We start from the raw sequence: 15,724 nt of genomic DNA on the forward strand, positions 1-15,724 counted from the left end.
CGTGTAAAAAAGGACCTGGGGCCTTAATTTAATGATGAAATTGACTCATTACAATTATCCACATCCAATTTGAAGGTAAATAGTTTTTCTCAATTAAGTCAAATAAACCCTTTCCCTCTTCCCCCAATGTTTTCTGCTTTACTATTTTGCCTAACGTTTTCTTTCCCTCAGCGATAGATCCATCCATATCTGAGTCATCTGTCACGCATTTCTCATTAGGGAAGGTCTGGCTTAGAAATAAATCCCCTTTTCTGGCAGTTCACTGCCTTAGGCCACCAAACCTGCCAACTCCCTCCCTAAACAGCAACCGAGGGCCTTGGAATCTCCTTGGGAGATTCAACCCCCTCTCCTCTAGTGTGTCCCCACCCCGGTCCCCACCTTCCCGCCACCGAGTCCCCCATCTCCTCTCCGTCCCACCTCACCCACCATCTCCTGGACACTTCCCGAGCCCAAATTGCCCGCCCCATCCCTGCTCCCTCGTGTTCGCCTCCCACCCCAACACCTATTCAACCTTGCACCCTGGTCAGCAGTCCCTACCGGTTCTCCGAATCTGTCCCCCTTGCTCCCGCTGCTGCCCATCAAAGTCCTCTACTCGGTCCTTCAGGGCCAAGCAGAGTGGGGCTCCCTTCTCCACCCCTCCCCTCCCCGGCAGCTCTCCCTCCTCGGGGATGGGACTCGGTGTTTTCTTCTACAGGCCCGGGAGACCCCGCTTCCCTCCTAACTCCGGCTGGCTTCCCTGAGCCTTCCAGAATCAACACAGTGACAGATCTGTCCCCACGCCCCTGCACGCCCAGGGCCTCCGGTAATCACAAGCACCCACCAGCCTCCTCCAGGGCCTCCCGGGTGAGGGCAGGTCCCTCAGTGCCCCAGCCCCCTCGGCGGCGAGGTTGAGGCGGGGTTGGATTCCGGCGGCCCCCGCGCGTCGGGGGCCCAGAGCCGGGCTGCGCCGCGGACCCGAGGAGATGGCCGGGTGCTGGCGCCCGGCGAGGGAGGGCACGGCACGCGGTTCGGCGGCCCCGCACCGCTCGGCCGCAGACAAAGGCCGCCCCCGCCCGCGCGGGCCCGCGCCACGCAAGCACTCACCGCGCCGCGCCGGCTCTCGGGACGCGGGGACGCGGGGACGCGGGGTTGGGGTGGGGGGGGGAGCGGGAACGCGGCAGAGCGCTGTCGAGTATCCGCCGCCGCGAGGCCGGGCCGGAGTTCGGGGTCGGGGGCGGCCCCGCGAGGCCGAGGGGCGGGGCGGGCTGGAGGAAGCCGCGGGCCCGGAAAGGCAGCCCGGGTGTGCCCCAGAGGCGGGATTGGCCCCGCGGCGGCGGGCCGGCAGAGGCCTGAGCCCTGAGCCCGCCCGCTGGGCAGGGCATCGGCCCGGACCCCGCCCCAGACCCCAGTCCGTGCCCTGGAGTCGGGCCAGGGGGCGCTGGTTTGATCGTGCCCATCCCCCCGCCCTGTTCCCACACTCCCAAGATCCAACGTGTAGTTTCTGCGAGAGGGGACAGGTGACTGCCCGCTGACTACCCCCACCCTCCAGCCTGCTGGCGGCAGAGCCAGAACCCGGATCCCGCTGGCCGATCCCAGCCCCGTGTTCTCCCTATGCCCCGGGTTGGTACTGCGGCCTGGAAAGGGTTAACTCGACTGCGAGGAATTAAGAGCTGCAGGGAGCTCTCTATAAATACAGTGTCGTGGGCGCCTGAGCCAACCGCAGGGTAATTTCCACTGGGCTGGTTTTCCTCTTTTCCTCCCTCCCACCCACAGCCACCCGACCAGCCCTGCCCCCAGCCCCAGGCCAGGCTCCAACAGGGGGAGCAGCTCTCACACCCCCACCCCCAACACTTTGCCTGGGCTCTGTCCTTACAGGACCCAGCTCCAGCGTGGGAGGAGATTGGGGGGGAGGGGGGTCAGGCCCTTGGCGCATCCTGTCCCTGCACCTGTTCTCTGACCTGTTCTTCATCAGTTACAGACAGTAACACCTACAGTGTAGCCAGGTTTCTTTGGGCCAGAGTCTAGTCTACTAGCTTTGCTTGCTAGGCCTCTTTAGATCCTCACAGCAGCCCCACCAGGGGTAGATAATATTATCCCCGTTTTACAGATGAGAAACCTGAGGCTGGATGAAAGGACTCTAACCTTGTGCTTTTGCCAGGCCCACCATCAAGTGGCAGCAGCAAAAGGGGAAAGGGCTCAGGAAATATAAATGAATACATACGTGTCTCTGTGTGTCAGCCACTGTTTTAAGTTCATCTACCATTTTATCTCATTTATTCTTCACGCCTCAGTGAGGTGCATACCGCCATTATGATCGTCATTGTTACAAATAAAGAAATTAAGACACAAACAGATTAATAACTTACTAGAGGATAAGACTGTTAAGTGGAAAAACAGGATTTGTCTCCTTAAGTGCTGAATGCAAACTTAATTCTGTGTGTGTGTGTGCCTGTGTGTGTGTGTCAGTGGTGCATGGATATGTGTTTGTGAGCAATTCTGTATTGGAGTCTATGTGCACTTGTGTTTCTTAATATAAACTTGATAGCCAGTGTGTCTGTGTAACTGCTTCTAGGGATGCGGGCAGAGAGCAGGCATTCAAGACCTGGCCATCTGGTCCAGGGTCCTTGGAGGTCATCAGCCTCCCCGCCAACCCATGCTGCTCCCCCTGCCCTGTCAGGGCATGTCCAGCCTGGGCCTGGCCTCATAGATATCAGGATGAGCAGCCCCCACCAAGCCCCACAATTTGGGGAGAAACATCCAAGGAACAGGTGTTGTCCCTAGGCTGAGAGCCAGGATCCCTGCAGCAGGACCCTGGAGGTGGCATTTGAACGAATCTAGAAGGTACTCTCCTTCCCTCTACCAAGATTCAACCCTGTGCCTTGTGCCCTGCAGGGGCGACACAGGTCCTGCCCCAGAGAACTCATAATTTGCAGACATATGATTCAGCCATGATGGACAGTGAAGGAATAGCACAGGGCAATTTATATTGGCATGGAGCAGGAGGGAGACTTTTACCTTAATTGTTTGAGAGTTCAGGTCAAATGGGAAGGAAATGAGTATTGCCTCTCATTACGGGAAGCAGTGGCTTGAGAGGATGCTGATCCCCCTGAAAGGGTAAACAGCTAGGGCAGGGAATAGACAGAGTGTCTGCAGGACAGGCTCAGCTGAGACTCAGACACCTGGCCTTGACACAAACAGCCAGAGTGACCATCCCAGTATACAGCAATCTCCTCAGTGCAGAGAGAATGTTTATTCTATGCCTACTCAAAAATACATCATTTCCCAGACTCCCTTGCAGCTAGGAGTAGCCACGTGACCCATTGTGGCCAATGAGATGGAAGTGAAACTCACTGGTTGGGGCTTGGGGAAAAACTTGTTAAAGGAACAGGCTTCTACTATGGAAAACAGCATGGTGGTTCCTCAAGAAACTAAAGATAGAATCACTGTGGGATCCAACAATCTCACTTCTGGGTATAAACCCAAAAGAATTGAAAGCAAGGTCTCAAAGAGATATTTGTATAACCATAGCAGCATTATTCACAATAACCAGAAAGTAGAAACAACTCAAGTTGTTTGAGTGGATAAATGAATAAATGAGTGGGTAAATAAAATGTGGCAATATGTATAATGGAAAATTATTCAGCCTTGGCAAGGAAGGAAATTCTGATACAAACCACAATGTGGATGAACCTTGAGGGCATTATACTAAGCCAACTAAGCCAGTCACAAGAAGACAGGGGCACCTGGGTGGCTCAGTCAGCTAAGCTTCAGACTTTGGCTCAGGTAAAGATCTCACAGTTTGTGGTTCAAGCCCCCCTTTGGGCTCTGTGCTGACAGCTCAGAGCCTGGAACCTGCTTTGGATTCTCTCTCTCTCTCTCTCTCTCTCTCTCTGCCCCTCCACTGTTTGTGTTCTCTCTCTTTCAAAAATAAATAAATAAACAAAAAAGACAAATACTGTATGATTCCAATTACATGAAATACCCACCCAATGTAGTCAAATTCATAGAGACAGAGAGTAGAAGGGTGGCTGCCAAGAGCTGGGGGAGGAGGGGATGGGGAGTTACTGTTTAGCGGATACAGAGTTTCAGTTTTACAAGATGAAAAGAGTTCTGGAGATCAGTTGCACAATAATGTGAATGTACCTTACACTGCTGAACTGTTGCACTTAGAAATGGTTAAGATGATAAGTTTTCTCTCCTGTATCTTTTAACACAATTAAATATATATATTTTAAGTTTATTTTGAGAAAGAGAGCACGCATGTGCACAGGGGAGAAGCAGAGAGAGAGAGGGGGGAAAGAGAAGCCCAAGCAAGGCTCTTCACCGTCAACACAGAGCCTGACTCGAGGCTCCCTCTCATGAACCGTGAGGTCATGACCTGAGCCTAAATCAAGAGTTGAACACTTAACTGACTCGACTGAACCACCCAGGTGCCCTACAATTAATTTTTTTCATGTTTATTTATTTATTTTTGAGAGAGAGAGAGTGTGCGCGCCCATGAGTAGGGGAGGGGCAGAGAGAGAGAGGGAGAGACAGAGAATCCCAAGTACACTCTGCACTATCAGCACACAGCCCGACGTAGGGCTCAAACCCATGAACCATGAGATCATGACATGAGCCTAAATCAAGACTGGGACGCTGAACCGACTGAGCCACACAGGCGCCCCCAACAATTAAATATCTTAAAAAATAATAAAAAGGAGCAGGCTCAGCTGGCATGTGCTTCTGCCTTTTGCCTTGTGTTCTTCTTTTTCTTTGTGCCTAAAGTGCAGACACAAAACCATTTGTAAAGCAGCCATCTTGCAACTATGAGGACAAAAGCTAAGGGTGGCTGAGGAGAAAGCCAGAAAAAGTCTGGTTCCTGAAGGCATTGTGGAGCTGTCACCCCAGGCTGGATTGCCTCCAGCCTTTGGCCTGGCCCCATTGCTCATTCAGGATTGACGAGAGATGAATGGTGACCCTCAACAGTCCTGTCCTCCCCAGGCTTTCTGTAAGGACCATCATTCTGGTGGAGGGACGGGGTGATCTGACCCTCTTCTTACTTTCCTCAGAACAGAAATTCTGAGTTGCTGGTAAAATTCAGAGACAACTTCCTTTTGCCTCCTTTAACGTACAAAGGGACAAGAATTTTCCTCGTCTATTTCAATCCACTTTTAAATCAAGCAAACTGGATTCCTTAACCCAGCATTAATTAAGGTAGGGGCTTTTTGGCTCCTTGGAGCAGCCTAGCAGCCCATCTTTCAGAAAGCAGCTCAGGGACATTGGCATGCCTCACCTAAGAACAATACCCAGAACTATTCATTTCCATAAGAAAGAAAAATCCAGTCTAGGCAATGCTGGGGACTGAAGGCCCCATTGGGGCATTTTTTCAAAGTTCTCTGTGAAGCTTACCAGTATCTTGGCCTTGGCCTCCCCCTGCTCAGGCTGCACATTACCTCCAGAATTGTTTGCATTTTCAGGCCTCACGTCCCTGATGTTTTGGCAAAGGCTACCACCCTACCCAGCCCCACCCACTCATTTAGGGCTGAAAGGGCTGCCATCTGGAGCCAGCCAGCCAGCCAGCCAGCCCAGACTGTCTAAGGCAACCAGGTTTCCCCTAAATGACTGGATCCAGTATCGGGTTGAAGATGGTCACAGCTCTCCTGCTTTCTGCTCTCTTACTCCTGGCTCTTGAGTGTTGGAGTAGATTTCAGGTGTCTAGATCCAAATACTTCCAGCTGGAAGCATCTGGCCGGCAAAATAACAGGAGCAGCCTGCAAAAAAAAGCATGGAACTGATCCTTCAAGATTATCCGCCCCCACCCCCCCCCCCCATCCAACATACACACCGCAAAATAACAGCACATCTTCTAACCAAGCTTGTGTAAGCAGCTCGTGCCCCCGTCTGACCCGCGGTCCCCTCTTCTTTCCTGATCACCATCTCCAGTGTTTGGCCTCCTCCCCTAACCCTGGTGGAGCCATTCAGCCTCCTCCCCTTCTCCTCTTCCTTCTCCATCCCAGGCTTACAGCGCTCCCATTACCAGGAAGCCATCTTGGAGCCTGTCCTGCTGCTGGAGGGTCGGGGAGGTTCTCTGAACGGCAGGGCTGGAATGGAGTTAAGAAACAAAGCAACAAGAGTAAAAGGGCATCGTGGTGCCAGGAGACGTTTTCCGTAACATTTGGGAGCTGTGTTTGTTGTTGTTTTTTTTTTCTTCTGCCAGGTTTTTTGTTTGTTTGTCTTTGTTTTTGAGAGAGAAAGAGAGAGAGAGAGCAGGGGAGGGGCAGAGAGAGAGGGAGAGAGAGAGTCCCAAGCAGGTTCTGCGCTGTCAGCACAGAGCCCCCGTGCGACATGCGGCTCAAACTCACGAACTTCGAGGGCATGACCTGAGCCCAAGCCAAGAGTTGGTTGCTCAACCGCCTGAGCCACCCAGGCGCCCCCATCTGCCGTCTTTTCATGCCAATCCCTCATTTCTGAGGCAGGACGACAGTCAAACCCAGCCCCTTTCTCTTGCTGGCTTCCCCCCGCCGCTCTCCCTCTCATCTGGAGATACGTGTTATGTGATGGAAGTGGCCCCTCTTGGACCATGCCTTGGCTGTGGCTGGGTGGCCACTCAGGTCACTGATCCTGGGGAAAAGCCCAGTCCGAGGCAAGCAGGCTGTATGAGCTGCAGTGTCCCCAGTCAGCCCTCAGATAGCGTCCCTCCCACCCAGCTTCGGCCGCCAGAAGTGGGCTCTCTCCCCTTGGCCCAGTCCCCAAGGACACTTACTTCATCAGATGTGGGGATTATTTCTTATTGGCCTAACTGCTTTTTCCACTTTTGTGGTTAGCAGTTGTTAATGAATACAATCTTGCAATTGTTTTCTTAAAACAGGATTTTCAGCACAATAACATATTTGGCATCTCTTCTTTCCTCGTTTCCCACGATGAGATCATCACAAATATAACTTCTAAAGAAATCTCTACAACCAGACTTTGAGAGGAAACCCGACACCTCCACAGACAAACCCTTGCCGTGCCTTGGCTTTCTAAACCGGGCCTTTAGCCACAGCACTGACTTTATCCACTCAGGAAGATGCGTGGCCACCTCTGAGGAATGACCCCAACCACCCCTGGGGGGGTCTCCACTCACCCTAGAAACTCCCTGGTCAGCCCTTCACCATTCTATTGGGGGCAGCATGGCTGTCAAAATGTGGTCTCACTTTATCATCCTTCACACCCTCCGAGCCTCCGTAAATACCCGCACAGCTCAGTTCCCTCAGTGTCCCTCAGGGAAAAGGAGTCTATCAGAGGTAGGCCTCTCAAGCTGGACAAATCCACTTAACTTCCCTCTGTCCTTCAAGAAGCACATGCCCAGCTGCCCCGTGTTCTCTGCTTGGCCCACGTAATTTCGATGAGACTTCCTCAAGGCCGGAGCCCAGCTCATTCCCCTCCAGGCTCCTCAGCCAGGCTCCCCTCCCCCACCCCCACCCCTTCTCATGTTGTAGTTGAAAGAAAGCTTGAACTCTGGAGCGAATGCCTTAACCCAGGCTAGGAGGAACGGGGTGCAGACGGGACAGTAGGCTGGAAACCAGGACACCAGGGCCCCCCTCCCAGCCCTGCTGAGGACTGTGACCAGGCTAAATGGGTTAGCTGTTCTGGGTCTCTGCCTCATTTTCCTCTGAAAGGGTCTTGCCCAGTCCCCTCCAGGGTGTGCTGAGTCACCTGATCGTTTCTCACTGAGAGCACCTGAAGGATGTCCCCCGGGGACCCTGAAGCCGGCAGGACTGATGAGACAGGCTAGCACTTGTCCAAGCCATCTGCAAAGTCAGGAAGGGACTCACAGATGGCCTCCAGCTTCACTACGCTTTTGCAAGTTCTCCCCACTGTGGTTGACAACCGCGCTTGCTACACTGAGCCCCCTCCTGGTGATACGTCGAAATGCACGCGAAGGGGCATCCATCCTCCCTCCACCCTGGGTCTCCAAGGATGCTCCTCGATGCCAGCTTTGGGGTTGGAGGAGGAAGTGGGAGGGCTGGGGAGGAGGAAGCAGTGTGGGCTGGGGCTGCGAAGGTTAGGCAACGGTACCAGGAGGAGATTGGCTTCTAGACGACTTTGAAGAATGGGAAGAATTTGACAAGTGAATAACACCAGGGGCTGTCCGGGTCTGGCACTGGTCTCCCACTGCACAGGGTGGGAAGACCCTGATCTGACTACCCCAGGGGTGTGCCTCATGGATCTGAGACCAAGAAAGGGGTCAGGTGGTGGAGGCAGAAGGGGAAAGCCACGCTTGAGGACAGCAGAGCTAGAAGAGGAGAAAGAACAACTGGGCCCACGTGCTCTGCCTGCCCCTGGTGCTGTGGGTGAGACTAGGTGCTCTACGGAGGCCGGCCCCCTCGTGTGTCCTCTCCCTACTTGAGGACATTACTCCAGCCACCCTCCCTCTCTCTTGCATCATCCGTCTTTTCACTCTCTCCCCTGATTTATTCACTCTCTTTCTTGAAGAACTACTTCTAGAACATTCCCGTCCCTTGCTTTTCATCTCCCTTCACTGGTTGCTCCTTCTAATATCCCGGGCTGGGTCGTTCTCTTCCCCTTGACCCCTTCGTGATGGGGAACACCAGGACTCAGTACCCAGAACTCTTTTCTTCGGCTCTATGCCCACTCCCTTCATCCTCTCATCTTCCAATCGCTTTAAATATTATCTATGCGATGGTAACTCTCAAATTTAAATCCCTAGCTTGGAATGTGCCCTTGAATTCTGTGTATCTGTCTGCCTTCTCAACATCTCCACTTGTCTGCAATCAAGCTTATAATTTCTACTCACCCCCACCCCTCATTATGGAAATAAAATAAAATACCCCCCCCCCAAAAACCCCTTTTCTCCTGCAGCCTTCCGCATCTCAGGTAACGACAACTCTGTTCTTCCGGTAGCTCAGGCCAAAAGTCTTGCAGTCATCCTTGATTTTTCTTCCTTGCAAATCCCATACTGGCGATCCTACTGTATCTACTTCCGAAATACATTCAGAACCAGATGACCCCTTTCCATCTCCACTGCTACCATCCTGGTGCAAGCCATCTTTGTCACGTGCAATAGCATCCTACTCGGTCTCTTTGCTTCCTCTTCTGTCTGTAGTTTACTTTCTACACAACAGCTAGATGGTCCTTTCAAATATGGGTAAATTTTGATTCCTCCCAGATTTCTCCAAGGTACAAGCTGAGTCCTTATGTTGGCTCACAAAGTCCTACGTGACCTGACCCTCTGCTCTTCATATGATCCCATCTGCCACTCTCCTCCTTGCTTCCTCTCCGTGCTCCCTTCCTTGTTGTTCTTTGAATACACCAGGCACATTTGCCTCAGGACCTCTGCATTTGCTATTCCCCCTGACTGGGACACTCTTCCTCCAGGTGTCCATACAGCAACTTCCTTTACTTTTTTCCATATCTCTGTTCAGACGTTACCTTAACATGGCAGGCTTCCCTGACCACCCTATATAAAGTGATAGGCACCTAGCCCCCATCCCCAGTCATCTCCAACTCTTTTATTCTGCCTGATTTTCCCCCTTAAAACCTATTAACCTTCTGACTATGTTACTCGCTTACGCATTTATTTTCTGTATCCCTCCATGGAATATAATTTCTGTAAGAATCGGGACTTTCTTTTGTTCATGCTGTATATTCCACCTAGAATACTGCCTGGCACATAGTAGGTATTCAATCAAAGTTTGCCGAATAAGTGGATGGGTGAATGGAAGGACCAGTAGTTGAAGAGCACACAGATGAAATAAGGTTGCAGTGCTTTTTTTCAAGACATGAGAGGCCTGAGCTTATGTGCTCATGGTAAGGGACCAAGAAAGAAAGAAGACAAGTTGCACAGGGAGAAGGGGTAGGATATATGGTACATAAAGATGTCTGAGAAAGCAGAAAGGGACAGGATTCAGAGCCTGGGGGGAGGCATCCCTTCCTGGGGCTGGAGGGAAGGAGGCGACCATGGAGTAATAAAGATGAGAGATGGGAAATCAATGTGGCCCTCAGTTTTCTCCCACAGAACATTTGCTGAGTGCTTGAGTGGCACAGGAAGCTGGGGGCATGGTGGTCGGGGCGAGAGGGTGTGGAATAACAAACTGAAATTTCCCACAGGCTCACAGTGCTTAGGACACAAAGTCCTGCTAGAGGAAGGGGGAGGTTGTCAAATATACAGCTCTCTCTTATGATATTTGCCAAATTTTGAAGCTGTGTTGGTTGGAGGCTAAAGAGCTAAGTTCAAACCTCTGAAAGGCATCAAGGAATTTCCCACAGTGTCTTATAGCCAAAGAGGTAGAAACTAACCAAACTATATCGTGATTGTCCCCTTACCTTATCTGCCTAATGAAGTAAGCGTAAAACCTATTGGGGGAAAATATCATCTTCTTCAGCTTCAATTCATGTATATACAATCTCCAGTGGACAATAAAGAATTATAAGGCATGTGAAAAGGCAGGAAAATGTGATCACACATCCTCAGGACAAAAAATAATAATAGGAGAAGATCTACAGATGACCCGGATTTTGTGGTTAGCAGACAAGAAACTTTTATTTTATTTTATTTCATTTTATTTTATTTTATTTCATTTTATTTTATTTTATTTTATTTTATTTTATTTTATTTTATTTTATTTTATAGATAAGACATTTTAAATAACCATTACAAATATGTCAAAGAGGAAAATGGAAAGTTTGAAAAAAATTGTTAAAAAAGAATACTTTCAATGGAGAATTGTAACCTATAAAAATATCAAGTGGACTTGCTGAAACTACAAAATATAATCTCTGTAATTACAAATTCACTGGTTGGGTTTAACAGCAATAGACAGGTGTAGTGAACTCAAATATCAATACAAATTATCCAAACTGAAGCCCACAGAGAATGAAAAGAACAGAGCACAAGAGACATGTGGGACACAATCAAAAGCTCAAACATATGTGCAATTAGAATCTTAAAGGATAGAGAGAATGAAACAGAAGTAAAATTCAGGGGATGCCTGGGTGGCTCAGTCGGTTGAGCTTCCAACTCCTGATTTTGGCTCAGGTCATGATCCCAGGGTTGTGGGATTGAGCCCATGTCGGGCTCTGCACTGAGTGTGGAGCCTGCTTAAGATTCTCTTTTCCTTTCTCTGCTCCTCTCCTTTGCTCACGCTCTCTCTTTCACTAAACAAAGTTTTAAAAAAAGAAGTAAATTGGAAGATAGAAAGATCAAGAACTTTCCAAAACTGACAAAGGATATCAATGTACAGATTTAAGACACTTGTTGAAACCCAAGTAGAATAAATACCAAAACAAAAACAAAAACAAAAACAAAAACAAAAAACACATCTAAGCACTTAATGGTCAAATAGCTGAAAAGCAAAGCAAAGTAGCAAATCTTAAAAGCATCCAGAGAATGAAGCAACAGTAAGATTTGATAATTTTGCACCAAAACTATAGAAACTAGAAGGAAATGGAATGACAAGTTTAAGGGGCTCAAAGAAAAAAAAAATACAGGACCCACAAAAGACCCCAAACAGCCAAAGCAATCCTAAAAAAGAAAAACAAAACTGGAGGCATCATGATTCCAGACTTCAAGCTATACTACAAAGCTGTAGTCATCAAGACAGTATGGTACTGGCACAAAAACAGACACATAGATCAATGGAACAGAATAGAAAATCCAGGACCCACAACTATACGGTCAACTAATCTTTGACAAAGCAGGAGAGAATATCCGATGGAGAAAAGATGGTCTCTTCAACAAATGGTGTTGGGAAAACCGGACAGAGACATGCAGAAGAATGAAAGTGGATCACTTTCTTACACCATACACAAAAATAAATTCAAAATGGATGAAAGACCTAAATGTGAGACAGGAAGCCATCAGAATCATAGAGAACACAGGCAGCAATCTCTTTGACCTTGGCCAGAGCAACTTCTTACTAGACATGTCGCTGAAGGCAAGGGAAATGAAAACAAACATAAACTATTGGGACTTCATCAAGATAAAAAGCTTCTGCACAGCGAAGGAAACAATCAACAAAATGAAAAGGTAGCCTATAGAATGGGAGAGGATATGTGTAAACAACATATCTGATAAAGGGGATATCCAAACTCTATAAAGAACTTATCAAACTTGGGGCACCTGGATGGCTCAGCTGGGTAAGCACCCAACTTCAGTTCAGGTCATGATCTTGCAGTCTGTGAGTTCGAGCCCCACATCGGGCTCTGTGCTGATGGCTCAGAGCCTGGAGCCTGCTTCCGATTCTGTGTCTCCCTCTCTCTCTGCCCCTCCTCCACTCATGCTCTCTCTCTCTCTCTCTCAAAAATAAATAAACATTAAAAGAATAAATTAGAAACATAACATTGATTCTGAAATTTATAGGGAAGACTAGTTCACAGATAATTAAGACAACTTTGAAGAAGAGCAAAGATTTTTCCTAATACATATTAACACAGTCTACAAAGCCATAGTACTAAAAATAACGTAGAACCAGAATTGAAACAAACAAGTAGGTCAATGGAACAAAAATAGATGTCATGAATTTGGAATTGGTGAAGATGGAATCATAAGTCAGAGGAGAAATAATGAATTTTATAGTTGATAATATTGAGAATATTGGGTTATTTTAAGGATTCAAATAAATTAGTTCTACATAACTCTTTAAAAAAGGGAACTCTAGATGCATTAAAAATCTGAATGTGGAAAGTATAAGATAGACATAATAGAAGAAAGTATATGATCACATCTTGTGACCTTATTTGTTCCATCAAATATTTCTGGTTTTCCTCCCAGATGCATGGTAGAGCTACATTTTCCCGTTTCCTTAAAGTTAGGCGTGGCCATTGTAGCTTGGTCAGTAGATGAAATTTCAGTGGAAGTGACAAGTATTGCTTCTAAGCAGAAGCTTAAGAATCATTGTGCAGTTTACCATATTTTCTTTCCCTTTGGCCTGATGACAAGCAATGTTAGAGATGGTAGTCACTCCATTAGCCTGCGTCTCTGAGTGGCTGTGATAAGTGGAGCCCCTGTTGACTTGCAGTGACCCAGAAATACTCCTTCGTGGTTTCAAGCCATTAAGATTTTATGGTTGTCCATCACCAAGCCTAATTTAATCTATCCTATCAGATATAGAAAGGGGGTTCCACCATAACAACATAATCTAAAATATGTGGCAATGGCTTAGGAGCTGGTCACCGGGTGGCAAGGAACCTGTGAGCAGATGTTGGAGAGATAGCATTTTATGTTATGTAGTGGCAGAATATTGGATAAAACTGTCGTCTGCAATAACTTGGAAGGTAGGTCTTATACCTAATAAACTTTTAACCCTAGAGGGAAGGAAGAGAGTAGTGAGCATTAGTTTCTGTTGACTGCATTGGAAATAAGCAGAAAGTTATTGGCACATTTCCAAGCAGGAATGGAAGGAGATTGAGAGGGACCAGAAAATTGGGGTCTTGCACAGTTGGAAGAAATAACTGTTTCTCAACTCTCACAAGTAAAAGGAAAAAATGCTAAGGGCTTGGAAGGACAAGGCTGATTAAAATCTCAGCCTCTTGATGGATCATGTCAAGTCTGTAACTGTTTTATCCATCAATAAAAACCTTTGAAGGATAAAGATGTCTCAGGGCGAGGGTTCAACTAAAGGTGAGGTATCAGTAATTCCTTTAAATTTGACCCAATGGCTCTAAGAGACTAAACGTGCAGTTCTTCCACAACAGCCTGATAAACTCAATACCTTACCAGGCAATTATGTAAAAAGGAAAAGGTGGGGAATAGGGTGGGAAAGGAACCTAGCATATCCAAGAAGTACATCTAGAAAATGGCTGTGGATGAGCTCTGTCACACAGAACCAATTAGAATAAAATAAATAAGGGGCGCCTGGGTGGCGCAGTCGGTTAAGCGTCCGGCTTCAGCCAGGTCACGATCTCGCGGTCCGTGAGTTCGAGCCCCGCGTCAGGCTCTGGGCTGATGGCTCAGAGCCTGGAGCCTGTTTCCGATTCTGTGTCTCCCTCTCTCTCTGCCCCTCCCCCGTTCATGCTCTGTCTCTCTCTGTCCCAAAAATAAAAAACATTGAAAAAAAAAATTAAAAAAAAAAAAAAGAATAAAATAAATAAGAAGGCTACTAAGGTTTTAGGAAGCATTGAATGGCCAAAGAAATTATGAGCATAAATGTTCTGACTCTTTAAGTCTTAAAATGATGCTAGAGCCCCCACCATCAGTGGGCAGGAAATGTGATAATGTCTATGTTAGATTAGGCCAAAGAGGATGATGGGAAAAAAAGAAACTTCCACAAGGTACAGCCAAGGGTTATGGAGAACAAAGGACAGAGAAGCTTCTCCCAGAGCAGGGAATTGGGGCTGAAGCAAGGAACATATGCATTCCTGGGATACAGAGTGTGGATGACTGGGTGGAATGTGAAAGAAACCAGAATACGCACCCCAAAATATGCCACTTTGGCATAAGGAATGTTTTGAGCTGAAGGCAATTGAGAAAAAGCAAATACAAGAAAATCTCCCTGTCCTTCTCCTATTTGCTTAAAAGTAGGACATAAGTTTTCCCTCTCTACCAGAAAAAATGAAAGTTAATCACCAGAGGTAACTTTAGACCCTATGAGCCTGGAATCTACATATGAACTTTACGAACTAGCCCCCATTAGTTTCCCATATATTTGCCTTCCCCCATTTGTCACCCTTGGAAGCCTAAAAATGTGTGGGGGTGTTTTTGGTCCCATCATTTGTCTACAAATGTATTGTTCTTTGTTGAAGATGCTATATAAACCTGCATTGTAACCCACCTCTTTGACTTATTTTCCTAAGTTTCTCCCATGTGTATATGAGATATAAGTATTAATAACATTTTCTTTATTTTTCTCTTGTTAATCTGTCTTTTGTTATAGGGGTCCCCCAGAGGGTAGAAAGAAAAAAATTTTCCTTCCCTCCAGATGTTTAGACAACTGCCTTAGGTAGGGAGGGAGTGTAGTTTTTATGAGTGGAAACAAGTTGAATACTTTTTTTGACCAGAAGCACAGACCAGTGTTGTCATTAGGGACGTTCACTAAATATTTCCAGTTCTCCTCCTTCCAGACACATAGTACGCTTGTACTTTACCATACCCTTAAAGTTCAACATGGCCCCGTCACTAGCTACAGCAATGAAATGTGAGTAGAAATAAAGTGTGTCATTGCCAGATGGAAGCTCCAGAGTCAATACACGATTAACCAAGTTTTCTTTTCCTCTGGGATAATGATTGGCAATCTCTAAGATTATGGCTGCTCCACTATCCTGGGTCCCCTAGTGGCTGAGGACTAGAGCCTCTCTGACCACTAACAAGAACAAGAAATAAACATTTCTTCTTATAAGCCAACAGTGTTTTGGGTTGTCTGCTAGAACAGCATAATCTAGTATATCTTGGCTAATATAACAGGTAATTTGCAGAAGGGGAAATCCAAATTGTTAACATGTAAATAGGAATAGATGCTCAAGAAATACACATTAAAGCAGCAATGAAATACTACTTCATGTCTATCAGATGGGCAAAAATTAGAAAGTAGAGGAATAGCAAATGTTGTTGAAATATATGGGGAAATAGAGATCCCTACCAAGTGCTTGTGGGAGTAGAGAGTTGGAGGTAACTGAGGTGTCCAACACCAGAGAATAAATAAATGAATGCAGTGGAGGATTATAATGGAATATCAGGATGAATTCTGAAGCATTAACTTGATGTTTATAGGACATCACAGGTACATATTTAAAACACAACATTGAAGAAAAGAAAACAAATCTC

The 15,724-nt window shown here is 47.2% G+C and overlaps 1 protein-coding gene across 2 annotated transcripts in view; it reads right to left on the reverse strand.

The window, feature by feature from the left end:
* CD276 (CD276 molecule) overlaps positions 1–1,320 on the reverse strand; it is a 28,273-nt gene extending 26,953 nt beyond the window's left edge. Inside the window, exon 1 of one of the 2 annotated variants that reach the window (XM_043555052.1) lies at positions 1,084–1,320. The gene's annotated coding sequence lies outside the window, so the exon portion shown is untranslated. Of the gene's footprint in view, positions 1–820 lie in introns of both variants that reach the window. The other variant, XM_043555054.1, reaches the window with a different exon arrangement.
* Between the last annotated feature and the right edge of the window lie 14,404 nt (positions 1,321–15,724).

Source organism: Prionailurus bengalensis, chromosome B3, assembly GCF_016509475.1.
Source record: "Prionailurus bengalensis isolate Pbe53 chromosome B3, Fcat_Pben_1.1_paternal_pri, whole genome shotgun sequence".
In the NCBI taxonomy this organism is placed as follows: domain Eukaryota; kingdom Metazoa; phylum Chordata; class Mammalia; order Carnivora; family Felidae; genus Prionailurus; species Prionailurus bengalensis.